The sequence below is a fragment of the Melitaea cinxia genome, chromosome 19 (genome assembly GCF_905220565.1).
Source record: "Melitaea cinxia chromosome 19, ilMelCinx1.1, whole genome shotgun sequence".
Taxonomy (NCBI): Eukaryota; Metazoa; Arthropoda; class Insecta; order Lepidoptera; family Nymphalidae; genus Melitaea; species Melitaea cinxia.
The window spans coordinates 11,459,351-11,468,508 of record NC_059412.1 but is presented as its reverse complement, the minus strand read 5'-3'; positions in this window follow the sequence as shown (position 1 = coordinate 11,468,508).

Here is a 9,158-nt window from a genome sequence, read left to right as displayed (position 1 = left end):
TTTAAAAGTATAATTTAAAAATAAATTAATTCAAATTTATTTTAGAAAATATGTAAGTTAAAACTTATTGTTGTAAGCTGATGTCTTAAAAAACAAGATAAGCTCAATATTGAAGACATATTTATGAATTAAAATATCAAGTTCTAAAATTTTGTTCGTTCACATTTATTGTACGGAACACACGGAGCATGTTTCTCATAACCAGTTAGAGTAAAGTAAAAGATGCAAAAAAATATTTTACTAGCCTTATAACGATTCCTGGTTGCGGGTTGTGTAAAAAAGAAGGACAGGATATGTCAACTAAAAAAAAATACATTAAAATTTATTTATTCGGAGGACAAAATAGATCTTGTTATTTTTTATTTCTTTTCTTTTTTTTGGGACAATTTTTTGTGACTATAAATAACCATATGTTACAAATCAAAACGTATATAAACGCTCTTGTTAAGAGAATGATCGTTTGAATAAATATCTATCTAATACTAATATCAAAAGAGATAAATTTTTTAATCTTGTTTGTAGATGATAGTAATTTTTTTTTATCAGTCGTTAAAATAGGAATCAACTAAAATCTGACGATCACTGATTTGAAAGGTTCTTAAATTGAAGATTTATTAAAATTATTTTTGGAGTGCTAATCGTAGACGTTGAGGAGTTAGGTCAAATGGCGGGCGGCACACAGTGTGTCCTTCCGACGGGTCCGTCTCGGTATGAATTTGGACAAAACGAAAGTTATATTTAACATTTATTTATAATATAACATATATTTTTATCATACTGAGACGGGTATCTTCTCGAAATTGTTTTTTTTTTTTTATATAACAATATATATCCACGGGCTTATAATGCCCGTGCTTTTGTTATTCCAATTATTTGTTTGTTACTCTCGATACCTTGGCACCTACATATGCAACTTAGAGGACTAATTAAACTAAGCTTAGTATCTCTAATCCTACGTGAGTCCACCGACCAAAATTTAAAGTTATGCTAACTTAATTTACTGATATATATAATTACTACTATTTATTATTACTTTTTCCTTTTCTTCCCTTTCTTTTTTTTATCATCTTACAATTATCCAGGGGTAGAAGCTGTGTACATTTCTTGAAATTTTTGTATTCATACTGTTATTTTTATTATCTAAGTTTATATTTACACTTATATGCTAGTTATCATATATGTACACTTATTTCCTAGTTACCTTATATATACACTTATGGCCTACTGGCCTACTTACAATATACACTTAGCCTAGGTTACTGTTAGTAAGATTTTTTTTTTCGTTTTTTGTTTCTTTTTTTATATATATTCCTATATATTTATCATCATATATGCATTTTTTTTAATTAATATTATATAATTAATCTTAATTAATTTGTTACACATGTTAAATATAAATAATTTGTACACGTTATGTTATATGTAATTAATCCTATATAATTTAGTAATTAGTATTTATATTTATATAATTAATCGTATTTAATTTAGTACTTAGTACTTATGTTTATATACACACTATTTATTCAATCAACAAATGCCTTCACACGCCAATATTTTCAACATATCGAGCACACTCTCAGTGACGGCGGCATCTCTGTGATAGATCGCTATCTTGAGACTGTTCTCGAGTATTTTCTTCATCATTATCATCATTACAGCCTATACAGTCCACTGCTGGACATAGGCCTCCACAAGTTTACGCCAAAAATAAGGTGAACTCATGTGTTTTGCCCATAGTCACCACGCTGGGCAGGCGGGTTGGTGACCGCAGTACTGGCTTTGTCGCACCGAAGACGCTGCTGCCCGTCTTCGGTCTGTGTATTTCAAAGCCAGCAGTTGGATGGTTATCCCGCCATCGGTCGGCTTCTTAAGTTCCAAGGTGGTAGAGGAACTGTGTTATCCCTTAGTCGCCTCTTACGACACCCACGGGAAGAGAGGGGATGGCTAAATTCTTTAGTGCCGTAGCCACACAGCACTTTTATATAAGTATTTTCTTATCCTCTCGAAATTGTTTAGGATTACGTTTAATTAGGCCATACCATCCAGCTGGGCCGAAACAACTTCGCGAAGGAAGCCGATAGTAGAATTCGGCTGGGCTAGGCGGCGTTTGGCAGTCTTCATCGAATATTCACTACGAAGATTCCGCAATGCCTGAAAACAAAAGTCTTTGAGCAATGCGTCCTGCCTGTTTGAACATACGGTGCCTGGACGTGGACACTCACGAAGGGACTTATCCACAAGTTTCAATTCGCTCAATGTGCAGTGGAGCGGACCGTGCTTGGGGTGTCTCTCAGAGATTGCGTTAGAAATAAGACTATCCGCAAGGGAATGGAAGTAACCGACTTAACCCAGAGAATTAGCAAGTTAAAGTGGCAGTGGGCTGGTCACCTGTGTCGCAGGACTGATGGCCACTGGAGCAGACGTGTTCTGGAGTGGAGACAACGTGTTGGCAAACGTAGTGTGGTACGTCTTCCGAACCGCTGGACCGATGATCGACGTAAGATTGCCGGTGGAGGCTGGATGAGGATTGTGAAAAACCATGATGTTTGGCGCGAACTTGGGCAGGTTTGTAACATAACTGCTGAATTAATTTAAATGAAACTAGGTTATGATTTAAGTTTATACTACAATCTGGATACCTTTTACACTGAAATACAGCGCGGTTCCTTTAAAGAGTATATTTATTAATTTATTTAAAGTATCGCCAACCAATGGACGACGCCGCGTTGGCGCAACGGTTACAGCCATGGATTGTATCTACCTGTTGCGCTGGCGGTTGCGGGTTCGATCCCCGCACATGACAAACATTTGTATTGGCCATATAGGTGCTTGCCGTGGTCTGAGTGTTTGTGCAATCCTTGTGGGTCTCCCCACCATGCCTTGGAGAGCACGTTAAGCCGTATGTCCCGGTTGTTATCATGTACACCTGATAACGATCGCTACTCATAGTAGGGAATATATCCGCCAACTGGCATTGGAGCAGCGTGGTGGATTAAGCTATTATCCTTCTCCTACATGAGGAAAGAAGCTTATGCCCAGTAGTGGGATATTACAGGCTGATGCAACAAATAGACACACAAAACAATTTTTTTATTTATAAAACAATACCTATACTGAAAATACTCTCACGCTGAGCTTATCCATTTACAGGCAACCACAAGTAGTAAATTATATGTATAAATGTAAATCAAAAAGTTTTTGTTGAACCTAATTCATTATTGCGTTGTTCCATTTCACGGACGTAGCCGGTAAGTAACGGTAAATGGCTGGTGAAGTCATTATATTAAATGGCGTGCCGCTAGTGGACAAGCGAAATCGTATAATTAATATAGCACAAAAAGAGCCCCAATATTAATTACGCTTTGATTGATTGTTTGATTGGTTTAATAGCGTTAATTATGTTTGTTCTCAGACTTAAAAACTGACTAATTACATCGACAAGTAATACTAAGCACGTATTATTCGGTTGATTTAACTCAAAACTAACAAGAAAAGCACCAAAAAAATACAACAAAAGAAAATCATCAAAATCGGTAAACCCACTAAAAAGTCATTAGGTAACACAAATAAAAATAAACAGTCGAATTGAGAACTTCCTTCTATTTTTGAAGTCGGTTAAAAAGGTTTTTGGTAGACATATGTTTCGTAGTTGTTGCGTTAAAACTGTTGCAGGATGGGAACATAGCAAGGGGGCTGGAGCAGGGAGGTCGTCCACCTTATGCAGGCGCGTCCCAGGCACTGTTTCCGTTGCCTGGGACTAGGGTACGTTGGTGCCGCGTGCACAGCTGGCACTGACCGCAGCACATTGTGCTATCGCTGCGGTCAAGCTGGCCACAAAACTGCCGAGTGCTCGGCCACCGCTCGTTATGCAATGTGCGTGGACGCCAGCAGGCCGGCGGGCCACGTGATGGGGGGCATGGTGTGCAAGCCCCCAACAACTCGCGGGTAGTTCCCCCCCGCAAAAATACCTGACGCTGAGATGGCTGAATAATCGAACGTCAACCACAGGGAGCGTTCGGCGGGAGCCAGTTTCCGCGCTGGGCACTCTCCAAGATCAACCGAGAACTGGCAGAGGAGGCCGTAATCGTCAGTCGCTGGAGTCTCCCGTCGCTGTTGGATTTTGGGGTGGATGAGGCGGCTAACCGGCTCTGCGACGCATTCACTGCTGTCTGCAGAGCGGCTACGCCGCTCGCTAAGCGTCCACCCCTGCGGCGGGCGCTCTACAGGTGGTCGACCGAGATAGCCGGTCTCCGGGCCCCACCTGCAACGGGGCCAGGAGGCAATATACTTGGAGCAGGCGGAGACGCCTCCAGGAGGTGGACAGAGATGACAGGCTGCGCAGTATCTACGTTGAAAAAAAGAAGATCTTTCAGCAGGTCATATGCCGAGTCAAGGAGGAGGCCTGGCTGGAGTTAGTCTGGAGAGAAACCCCTAGGGCCGACCGTATAATTATACGGGCGCGGAACAAGCTCCGCAGTCGGCCCCCATCAGCGAAACGCTCCAGCCGGATTTTCCCCACGTAAAAAAGGTCTGGAAATATTGTAAAACAATCTCAGTTTACTAAACGTTGGCTATTTAAATTTTAATTGTTTATTAAGTTTTTATTAATTTAATTTAACTAAAGATTTAATCGAATAAAATTATTCTAAATAATAACGGTTTAGAGTTCAATTACAATAAAAAGTTTAAATTGACCTTGCATTGACGTAGTCAGACCATTTTTCTAAAGAAAAATAGATAATGAATCCCAGAGCCCGCTATTATGCTCATTATTTATAATCATTAATCTTTAGTCCCATGATGCAATAAATTTTATCTAAATAATCCAAAATGTATTAGTTTAGTAGTCAGCAAGACTCACTAAAGACAATTTCTATTTATACCTGCTGTACAAATATTACAGATACAGATGTAAATATAATTTTCTATTGTCTTTATTTTATTGTATTAAAAATATGTTTTTGTAAAGGCAGTAAGAATTTATTGTGTTTTCATTTCACTCATATGAGGTTTTATTATTATAAGCTGCCAGTATCTTATTACTAGAGTAAACAGAAGGTATCAGCCCTTTTTAAAAAAGATTCGCTGCTGGTAGCGCAAGCAACATAGTTGCCGGATATAACTGCCAATGATAGAAGCTATATTTAGTAAAAGTCAGACAATTTAAATTTTGTCTCTTAAGGTATATTTTACAAGTGAAACCACAAGAAAATTCTAATCTGTTGTAATTTACAGGGAACTGCTTAATAAACATAGCTAAATAACAGTTATTGACTGGAATTATTTGTAATAATATTGTTATGGTAGGTCCGCTAGTTTACGTACTTACGTCATATTAACGTACCAGTACCAAGTGTATCATAACAAAAAAAATATTGATGTTTTTGTACCGTATCTTAAAAGCTGTGGAAATATTTTACTATTGTTGTTACAATAGGACTTAACAAAAGTTTTCCACTACTTTTAAAAGTAAACAGTTTAATATAATTTAAATTGAATTGGTTGAGTAGCGAAATTGTTATTATAACCGAGATAGAGCAAAACAGGAAATTTCCTGCTCAAAATCTAGAGCAGTCCTACTGGGGAAGTACCGTGACCTTACAGAAGATCACATCTAAAGAATACTGCTTTCAAGCATTGTTGTGTTCCTGCGGACAGTTAGGTGACCAGAGCTCTTGAGGAGGGTTTGGGAGTAAGATCGACAACGCGCTTGCGATGCTTAGGTATAGTGTAGCAGGCGTCTATTGGCTACGGTACCTAATCGTTTACCATCAGGTGAACCGTACGCTTATTTGCCGACATATATTGTATTTTTTTTTTGTTAAAACAGGAATTACTTACTCTACAGAAATGACTCTATACGGCCCCGAAAAACACGTATATCCGGGCTCTCAGTTTTTGCTAATTTTGTATAGTTTAGTTGTGTATTTCTCAAAAGAAAGTTGTATTAATAATGATGTACATTTTCACGTGAATGTTACACGAAAAATAGCAGTACCTAAATTCACCCTCCATGTCATCATAAAAAGTACACATTTGTTAGATTTGTAGATCTCTGTATCATTAACAAAGAGAAACTAGTTCTAATTAAGTTTGTGAGGTTGTCTCTTATAGACTATTTTTAATATATTTTTTTGTCTCAACGCCGTCATACAACGAGTTTGATGCGCGTGTCAGTCTATAAAAAAATCTATCTTGGTCTCATATAAGCTTAACATATTTATTTTTATAACATAATATCTTGACTAACATTAGCCTATTTTTTGTTATGTGATAGAAATGTAATATTATAGATGTAACATTATAGCTAATAAGTATGTATAAATATGCGATGAGCTAGTGATTTTTTTTTAAATTTATTATACATATTTACAATTCACAACTTAAGAACTAAATATTTACAGATAGTTTTGGTATAAATCATGTCCGCGTGGAATTGTGCCAAGAATGCTGGCAGCATTTCCCCGTTGAATCGCTATGCCGATTCTCTGGGCAAAAAATGCACCAGCCCTCTTGTCACCAGTGGAGGCAATAAGGCGAGGTGTTATCTCATTTAAAAAATTTTTAGCACTGCTACTCCAAGTGTTTCGACTGCAAACGGCACAAAGATGTAGTTTGGAATTAGTGACGAATATTTGTGCCTTTTAATCGTTTCAGCTTTTTCCGCTGCGGCTCCCGCTTTTAAGGCTGTTTCCCTGACATGAGACGGAGCAAGTGTGTCAACGCAGGTTGCGTCCCACAAAAGCGCCCGTCTCCTTTCCCAGGGAATCAACGTCAATCCATCAGGTCTCTTGCCATCATTGCGACTAATTCCAGTAGGCTCGATAAGAGTAGGAACGTCGATGGTGGCAAGAGCTCTTTTTATGGTATCGTTTAGGGAACCGTGGCGGGAAAACCTTCCTGAACTCTTGTTACAGGAAAGGCCGTGTTGTCCGAAAGAATCGACCTCTTTTCCGCACGGACATCTGTGTTCAAAGCACAGTGGAGCTCCCAACCGGAGACCGAGAGCAAATCTAAAACTTTCATCGTCTAAAAGTGTCCCAAGATTTTTTGACGGCATTGCATGTAACCAGTGACCTGACTCTTTATATGACACAGCTAGAAGCCTGGCACGGTTTTTGTCACTTGTAAGATTTTGCGTCAAACTTATATGAGTATTGTGAACTATTGGTATATCCCAAAGTTTTTGTTTTGTAACGTCCTTCGGGATATCGCTATTAGGACACATTAACTTCCAGTTTTCTATTGCATCTGTAGCATCTGTAATTTGGACTGAATTAGATTTTAAGATGTCAGAACATAAACCCTTGATACTATGCACAGAAGCAAGAAACGCAGGAAGAGCGACACTAGAAATTTTTCTCACGCCGATGCCACCACCTCTAATTGGTAAAGTAGCTTGGGTCCATGAATTTTCATCAAAAGATAAATTTAGAATTTTTAATATGTACGATTTTATTTTTGTGTTTACCCACACATTAGGGATTCTAAACATTTTTTAACCGACTTCCAAAAAAGGAGGAGGTTCTCAATTTGACTGTTTTTTTTTTTTTTTTTTTTTTTTTTTTTTTATGTATGTTACATCAGAACTTTTGACCAGGTAGACCGATTTCGACAAATTTTGTTTTAATCGAAAGGTGGTGTGTGCCGATTGGTCCCATTTAAATTTATTTGAGATCTAACAACTACTTTTCGAATTATATCTAATAATGCGTTTTTACTTGACGCTTTTTTCGTCGACCTACATTGTATTATACCACATAACTTTCTACTGGTGTACCGATTTTGATAATTCTTTTTTTGTTGGAAAGGGGATATCCCTAGTTTGGTACCATGATAAGGAAACCAGGATCTGATGATGGGATCCCAGAGAAATCGAGAGAAACTCTTGAAAATCCGCAATAACTTTTTACTGGTTGTATCGATTTTGATAAGTTTTACTTTAATCGAAAGCTGATGTTTATCATGTGGTCACATATAAATTTTATTGAGAACTGATAACTACTTTTTGATTAATCTTTGATAACGCGTATTTACTTGACATTATTTTCGTCACCTTACGTTGTATTATACCTCATAACTTTTTACTGGGTGCACCGATTTTGACGTTTCTTATATAAATTAAAAGCTACTATTCGTCACGTGGTCCTATTCAAATTTAATTGAGATTTGATTCGTAATTTGTGAGTTATATCTAATATTGCGTATTTACTTGACGGTTTTTTCGTCACCCTACGTTGTATTATACGTTATATCTTTTTACTGGGTGCACTGATTTTAATCTTTTTTGTATAAATCAAAAGCTAATACTTGTCATGTCGTCCGTTTTAAATATGATTGAGATATAATGAGCAATTTTTGAGTAATCTTTGATGACACGTATTTACATGACGATGTTAAGACGACTGTGGTCATGTTCAATACTTTGCCACAACGCCATCTATCAAAATGTAATGAAATTACTTCGTTCACTATCGATCAAATTACAATATTCCACTAGAATAGAGAGTAGCAGTTTATTCGTTATAAATATATTTGAGCTTTTAATTTTTGAGTTATCGCTAATACTGGGTATTTACTTGGCTATTTTACGTCGACCAACGTTATATTAACCTCATTACTATTTTACTGGGTGGACCGATATCGATGATTCTTTTTTTAATCGATAGGTGGTGCTTGTCATGTGGTCCCATTTAAATATAATTGAGATTTGACTCGAACTTTTTGAGCTATATCTGATATGGCGTATTTACTTGACTGTTTTTGGAGTTTTCTCCTTAAGAATCGATTTTCATTTAAGGCCCTGGAATGAAAAAATTGAACAGTAAAATCTACTGAACGAATGACCTTGTTAGAGATGGCGTTCAGACGTTTTCTAATAACGCAATTAGGTTCCGATAGATGGCGTTATTGCATTCATTTATTTACAATTTGATATAGTAATAATATATTTCTTAGACTAGTAAGCCTTTTTGTGCCTATTTAGACAGTTGATCTGAAGGGGTAAAGTCCAGTCGTGCATCGGAGCTGTGTGAAAACATGAACATTACATATTTTTAATAAAAAAGACATAAACCGTAATTCAATATAAATCCGCTTCAACTAAAAAACCCGCCGTAATAAGCGATGTCAGCGCTTCGCGCGAATCGACGACGGGC